The 6,000-nt window shown below is 45.0% G+C and overlaps 1 long non-coding RNA gene across 1 annotated transcript in view; it reads right to left on the reverse strand.

Annotated features, from left to right (window-relative positions):
- LOC116100901 overlaps positions 1-3,183 on the reverse strand; it is a 32,501-nt gene extending 29,318 nt beyond the window's left edge. The window contains exon 1 of the long non-coding RNA XR_004122725.1: positions 3,029-3,183. This is a non-coding gene — a long non-coding RNA (uncharacterized LOC116100901). The remainder of the gene's footprint in view (positions 1-3,028) is intronic.
- Positions 3,184-6,000: the final 2,817 nt, after the last annotated feature.

The following is a 6,000-nucleotide window of genomic DNA, read 5'->3' on the forward strand; positions in this document are numbered from 1 at the left end:
GGTATCAGCACATGGTTCAAGTCAGCCCCGCAAGGGCCTAACAAAGGCTTTTTCTGGAACTATGAAAAAAAATACATTGTCCAGAGGTCACCAAGTTGGTAGCCATTAATTTGCCATCATAGTCAACCAAGTTGATGCTCAACGTTGGGGAATCTCCCCAACACCAAGGTCAGTACAGAGGAAAGCTAAAATAAAAGGTATGGCAGACACCCACAGACTTTGAAAACCTAGATCCAGTCACACTTGAATTCAGCGCTTTCTGAGTGTTTTGTTTTAGTGAAGCAATGAAAGCCCTTTGATTTCCCATTAACTACAGCTAACTTCTACCACTAGACACTGGCTTACATGTAATTCTAACAGGTACCTTCCAGATTCAATTCTTAAGGAAGAAACTAGAGCCTTGCAACTGGAAGCGCCCGGTCTCTGGAGGGACTCACTCTTGAAGTTGCTGCTACGGTATCTATTTTAGTGCTACAATAGCTAGGTGATGGATGCAGCCTGGGTATCTATCAACAGATAATAAAGGGAACGCCATGTAAATACAGAAAGCAGTTTTATTCAGCAACAAAGACAAGTGGAATTGTGTCATTTGCAGGAAAATGGATGGGATTGTAAACAGAAGCCCAATGGTGAAATACACTCACCCATCCTTCCTGGTCTGGCCTCTCCAGTTCTCTCCCCACTCAAGGCTAGTAGAAAACAGCAATTTTTGAAATTAGAGTTGGTGCCCCCTAGGGGTTTGTAGCCTCTCGGACACAGGACTGGGTGGAGAGGGCACAGCTGGACAGTCTGAATTGCTCTGAGCTGAGCAGAAGCAATGGCCAGTCTGGGCACCTGTGTAAGACAGTGCCATGCATGCAGCGGCACACAGGTGAGAGTCGGTCTCCAGTGGTCCAGGAGCACAGTAAATGTCACAATATGTTATTAACCTAAAATCAAATTAAGTCTGACTTTAATCCTCAGGTTCCTCCAGGCTGGAGGGAAATTCAATCTTGGTATTATTGTGTCTCTTCTCCCATGGTGTGTACGGGTTCCTGAGGGGCTGACAGAATAACAAGAAAATGTCCTTGAGAGGGTGGCTAGTGCCCAGGTCTGTGCCAAGCCATGCTGGGCATGCGGAGGGGGCACAGGATGTAAAGTGTCCTGCTAAGTCATGATGAAGCAGAATTATGAACTATAAACTCTTAAAAACGTTGGGGCTCTGACACAGGGCTGGGGAGGGGCCAGTGCAGGGAATCATTCTAGAACAATAATTTCATTGTGCACAATTTAGCACTGAAACATATTTGGGATAAGTGTTTTATCAGTTACTCATGTAACCAACCATCCAGCCACTCCACAGCCATGAATTGGCTTCCACTTAATGTTAGAGTGAGGGCATTGTGTGTCTATATGTCTGTGTGTGTATGTATACATGTTCATATTATACATATGTCTTTGTGTGTATAGGCATGTGGGTCTACATGTATTCAATGGACAGAGGTTGACATCAGAGTCTTACTCAAACACTCTCTACCTTAATTTTTTTGAAGCAGGGTCTCTCAATGAATCCAGAATTGTTGGTTTGGATAGGGTACCTGGCTAGAAAGTCCCTGGATCCATCTAACTCTCCTCCCCGTGTCCTGCACCCCCAGCCCAAACACTGGCATTACAGATATACCACTGTGCCTGGGTGAGTGCTTGGGATCTGAATTCAGGCCTTCATACTCCCTTACCAAGTGCTTTACCCACTGAACCATCTCCTCAGACACTAAAAGCAGGGCATCTTTTGCCCCATTCAAATGGAAACGGCTTGTTAGCCAGAAAACCACAAGAAGGAAGTAAGCAACTTTTCAGAAATCTCTATGGCTACAGGGTGGGAATCAAGAAAGAATAGTGAGGAGGCAGGGGTAGCTTTATCAACATAACGGACAGGAGTGTGAAGGTCAGGCAGGAAGCAAGCCAGCAAAGTACCCTAGCAAGTGTTCAGGCTGCGGGAACGAATCACACAGCAAGAAGGACTTAGGCTATGTGTGCCTGTTTCCAATGGCAGCCACAGCCTTCAGCAAGTTCTGAAGTTGAGCTCAATATCCTTAGGCTTTAAGAATGACTGCCTGGGCTAGGGGGGTGGATCAGTCAGGAAATGTCTGCCATTTGACATTTGAGAGCCTGAGTTCTAATGCCCTAGAGCCCACATAAAAGGTAAGGGTGGTAGTAAGTGCCTATAAACTCGGTATTAAAGGAACAGAGACATGTGGACCCATGAAGCCCACTGGACAGACAGTCTAGATGAATTGACGACCTGGTCTCTGAAAGTAAGGCTGGAAGAAGCTGGAGAGATAACACAAGAGTTAAGAGTTCTGTTTGCAGAAGACCAAGTCCAGTTCCCAGAACCTATATGGGGCCTACAACCATCTGTAACTCCAGTTTCAGGGGTCCAATGTCCTCTTCTGACCTCAGACATCAGACACTCATATTGTACACATGTTTGCATATGGGTAAAATACCCATACACATTAAATAAAAATAAATAAATTTAAAACATAAATGTGTAAAGCAATTAAGGAAAGACACAAAACATCAACGTTGGGTCTAAACACACATACACAAATACACATACATGCATACTAACATCCACATATATCACACTTGACATATCATACACAGGACACAAAGAACAAATATAGTATGATGTAAACTAAAGGAATGACACACCCAGCTTGTCATCTTGCAGTTAACTCCAAGACTGTCAGAAGCCTCAGAACCTACATAAAAGAAAAGGTAATGTGGTACATGCCCATAAACTCAGTATGATGAGAACAGAGACAAGTGTATCCTCAGGATGCTACTAGACTCTGCATGACTTCCCATTTTTGCAAGGTCCTCTTTCAAGCATTTCTTCTGGTTCTTCTACCTCTCCATTCCCTCATGTCACCTCTGAGACAGACACTCTCCTGATCCTTAAGTGTATACAAGTCAAAATGTCACACAGTAGGGCAGCTGGAGCAAGGGGAGAACATAGCTTACACAGTGCCAGCAGGGCAGGTACCTGTGAAACCTTTGGCAGCTGAGGTGATGGATGAGCCCTGTGATTCCAGCTGCATGTCCAGAGAAGAACTGAATCCATCTTTCCTGTGAACAGCTTCATAGATCAGCTGGAGCACGGCCAGCCCCACCAGATGCCACTCCTGGGCAGTATCTTCCACCTTACTGAAGTGAACACAAGAGAGGATTGGCTCAGAGAACAACAAAAGACATACAGAGACATAAGGCTGACAGAAATCTCAGCAGGAGACAATAAAGCAAGCATTTTCAAGATAGGCAGCTCTGGTTCCAGGAGTCTCTGGTCCTTAACTCATCATTTGTATACAATAGTTCATGAAATAGTTCGACATGTGTTGTGAGTTCTGCAGTCTGTTTGCTAAACAATCCATATGCTTGAAATCAATTACTCATTGTGATTTCCATAGAATTGTATATTGTTAGTCCAGCTTAGAAATGGGCACACTGAGGCCAGAGAGGGTAGAGCTCAGGCAGCTGTGTGGTAAGGTTGCCTGGCTTCTCCAAGAAGATGTTTCTGGGGCAGGGAAGATATTTCAGGTGGTTAAGTGCCTTTCCTGCAAGCATGAGGACCTGAGTTCAGATCCCCAACATGTACCTAAAAGCTGGGTAAAGTGGTATGGGTGTGAGACAGAGACAAGCAAATCCTAAAGCTCATTAGCTGGCCAGTCTAGACCCTTTCTCAGCAAGAGATCCTTTCTCAACAAGTAAAGTGAACAGCAATGGAGGAAGACACCTGACATTGACCTGTGGCATGAACACGCACAGATAGACAGGTATACATACCACATAAATGTGTCAGGACACAAAATCAAGCAGTGCTGGGAACCCAGAGGCAGGAGCTGATGCAGAGGTTATGGACAGGTGCTGCTTACTGGTTTTCTGCTCATGACTTGCTCATCCTGCTTTTTAACAGAACCTAAGACGTCACCCCAGGGATGGCACCACTCACAAATAGGCTGGGTCTTCTGACATGGATAACTAATTAAGAAAGTACCTTACCTAAAGCATCTTTATGGAGGCATTTTCTCAACTGATGTTCCCTCCTTTCAGGTGCCTCTAGCTTGCATCAAGTTGACATAAAACTAGTCAGCACATCCATTAGAACAGACTCCTGAGAGCTGAGGGGCACACAAGACAATAAAGAGTAGCCACCAGAGAGGTCTTCCATAGCACAAAAAGTGGCCCCAGGTCAGGCTTTCAGGAGGAAAGGAACTTGCTGGGTCCTGAAGCATAAACAAGTGTCCAAATGATAGACAGTGAAGTCTGAGGATTTGAGAGGAAGACCTGCCATGGAGCTTCAGCAGAGACTAAGTATGGCCATCTTCTTCACACTGGAACAAGAGATTCCTCAGGTGACAAGCATGACTGGAAGACTTCGGGGAAGGGCAATGAAGAGACACTTAAGTCAGTGAAGGTTTTAGAGAAGAGAGAGTCACAAATGAATTTCTGTTAAGAGACATTTCCTCTAGCAACAGTGGGAGATTGACTTAGTCAGAGTTCTTTTGCCATGAAGAGATACCATGACTAGAACAACTCTGATTAAAGAAAGCATTTTATTGGGGCTTGCTAATAGTTTCAGAGGATTAGCCCATTATCACCATGGCAGGAAGCATGGTGGCATGCAGACAGACATGATACTGGAAAAAACTGTTGAGAATTCTACATCTGAACCCATAGTCAGCAAGAAGAAGGAGCCTCTGGGCCTTGCTGGGACTTTGAAACCTCAAAGTCCACCTCTAGTGACACATTTCCTCCAACAAAACCACACCTCCTCCAACAAGACCAAACCTCCCAGTCCTTCTTAAGTAGTACCACTCCCTGATGACTAAACATTCAAACCTGTGAATCTATGAGGGCCACCATTCTTATCCAGAGTACAACAGGAATGAATTGGAGGCTGTCCTTATTTCTTTTCTTGTTGCCATGATATAACACTCTGACAAAAATGAATTAGGGACAAAGAGTTTACTGGGGTTCACAGCTCAGGTTACAAGGTTATAAATGGTAGTTATAAGTTCATAGCAGCAGTAACCTGGAGAAGCTGATCACTTTACAATCACAGTTAAAAAGCAGAAGGCAAAAGCACTCAGCTTACTGTCTCTACTTTATATATCCCAGATCTCCACCTAGGAAATGGTCTCATCCATAGTGATGATGGGTCTTCCCACATCGATCAACATAGTCGAGATAACCTCCTACAGATATGCCCAGAAGATGACCTCCCAAGTGATCCTAGATTCTGTCAAGTTGGAAATAATGCTATAGACAGAGTAATCACAGATGAGCCAGAACAGTACTTGGGCAGAAGATAAAGAATGGCTACTGAAAGAAGGAGCTACAGGGACACTCACTAAAGTCTTGCATGAGTGGTGGAGACTGCAAGCATTCAGAGAGTGGGGCAAAAGAAGACCACAGAGAATAGTGAGATGATAGTAGATTTAACTATGTGCACACCTCAGATGGAAAACACCATCACTACCACCAACACCATTACTATCCAATCACCATCACTGCCATTACCACCATCAGTACCACTACCACCATCACTACCACCATTACCACCACCACCACCACCACAACCACCACCACCACCACCACTGCTAGCAAGAAAGTGGCATATAGGATAGGAGGAGGCAAAGCATGTGGGAGCTGGGAAAGTTCCAGAAGAAGCCACAAGATGAAAACCTTCAGAGAGGGAAAGGGAAATGACAACAACAAGAATGGTGGGAAAGGCCCTATATATGAGGGTAGCAGAAGACTGAGACACACCAAAGCCCAGGCAGCAGAACTGGAGGGACCAGGAGACAGAAAATAGGGAGATGCAGAAAAAGTCAGAGTGGGCATGTACCTAGTCGCTGAGCAATGAGGAGAGTGAGGAACATGAGGAGAGGCCACAGCTAGAGACTACAACCACGCCTGAGGAACCCTGGAGGAGGACAAGAGGGGAGAGAGGTTTGT

Source organism: Mastomys coucha, unplaced genomic scaffold, assembly GCF_008632895.1.
Source record: "Mastomys coucha isolate ucsf_1 unplaced genomic scaffold, UCSF_Mcou_1 pScaffold21, whole genome shotgun sequence".
Classification (NCBI taxonomy): Eukaryota; Metazoa; Chordata; class Mammalia; order Rodentia; family Muridae; genus Mastomys; species Mastomys coucha.